Source organism: Bos taurus, chromosome 13 (genome assembly GCF_002263795.3).
Source record: "Bos taurus isolate L1 Dominette 01449 registration number 42190680 breed Hereford chromosome 13, ARS-UCD2.0, whole genome shotgun sequence".
NCBI classification, from domain to species: Eukaryota; Metazoa; Chordata; class Mammalia; order Artiodactyla; family Bovidae; genus Bos; species Bos taurus.
Window position 1 is genome coordinate 3160785 of NC_037340.1, and position 1666 is coordinate 3162450.

General features: G+C 37.3%; 1 pseudogene; it reads left to right on the forward strand.

Moving 5' to 3' along the window:
- The first annotated feature begins 249 nt into the window (after positions 1-249).
- LOC100848820 (non-histone chromosomal protein HMG-14-like) lies at positions 250-969 on the forward strand (annotated as a pseudogene).
- The last annotated feature ends 697 nt before the right edge of the window (positions 970-1666 follow it).

The window sequence follows — 1666 nt, forward strand, 5'->3', positions numbered from 1 at the left end:
ATATAATATATAGGAAACTATCCAGTGATCCCTAAAATTGAGTTTTAAACTGGACTGTGCCCTATTGATCAATATGATACATTTTACAAGCTTAACCTCCCTTCCCAAGTACAATTACCTACTGCTCCTTTCCTTCTTTTCTTATCTATTGAAAGCTGTATCTTTTCCACGTTTTAATCTGCTTCACTCACCTCACTTTGTCCTTTTGATTTCTGTCTCTCAAACACCCACCTAATCCTTTCTTTAAAAATGTACCATAGTCTGGGCAGAGGAGTGGCCACAGCCAGGCTACTCAGCTCTGCAGAGGCTCTCGATGGCGCCGCCCACAGGCACCCGGCTCTGCCTGTCTGCTGCCATGGTGCCCAGGAGGTCAGCTCCACTGAGGGGGTGGCGAAGGAGGAGCCCAAGGGGAGGTTGGGGAGGCTGTCAGCAAACCCGCTCCTGAAAGAGTGGAAATAAGCCAAAAAAGGCAGTGGGAAAGGGTGAATCTTCAAACAAAAAAGCGTAAACAAATGGAAAAAGAGGAGCAAAGGGACAACAGGCAGAAGTGGATAACCAAGAGACTAAAGAGACTTACCTGTAGAAAATGCAGAGACTAAAAATGAGGAGAGCCCAGCCTCTGATGAAGACGAGAAAGAAGCCAAGTCTGATTAATACCACACACCCAGTCCTGCCAGCGGTCCCTGTTTCCCTTCTTGTACAATCCAGAGGAATATTTATCAACTATTTTGTAAATGCAAGTTTTTTGGTAGCCTAAAAACATTTTTTAAAAGGAGAGAATCCCACCTCATCCCATTTTTTAAGTGTAAATGCTTTTTATTAAGAGGTGAAATCATTTTCTGGTTGTTTATTTTTTGGTACAACCAGAAAATAGTGGGATATTAGATACAGGAGGTTTTGATTGTGTTGGGTGTCAGCTTAATGTTCCATAGATGGGGGGTAGCTTTTACATTCCATAATATAAAAGCATCCTATAATATAAAAGCTTTTATATCCTATAATATAAAAGCATATCCTATAATATAAATGGCAATTTGGAGTCAGTTGTGCATTTAATGTCTTGAACACTTTAAATTACATCTCTTCACATATTGCTTTGGTAGAATTATTTTCTACAGGAAACCACTTTTTGATCTTGGCTCTCCTGATCAGAATTTCATGTGCTCTATAACATCCTTGGTTGTGGTAGTCCAGTTTTCCTAGTAACTTGGTTAATGTGCTGTGAACAATTGACAGTTTGAGTATGTAGTGAATATGATATTAAATTGTGAATCAGTGGGACTTATGATGTAACAGCATATCAATATTTGAAGATATTGGTACTTGCTACCCTGTTAAGAAAAGTTTGCTCCAAATTTTAAGCTAGAAAGTCACTGGAATAACTGTTAAGAATCACAACTATATGATTTTTTAGATTTCTGGTATGTATGTGAGGAATTGTGTACAAATTGAAATGTTTGTGTAGTGATCCTCAAAACAACCAATAAAATCTCAATTATAAAAGAAAAAAACTGTATCATAATCTATTTATTACACCTTATCTTTTATTTGTATTTAATTAAATGTTCATTTAAAGAATAGTAGATGAACTTCATATTAAAAATTCAGACTATACAAAAGGCAGAAATAAAAACATGAAGCCTTTCCCTCCACACTTGTCCTACTC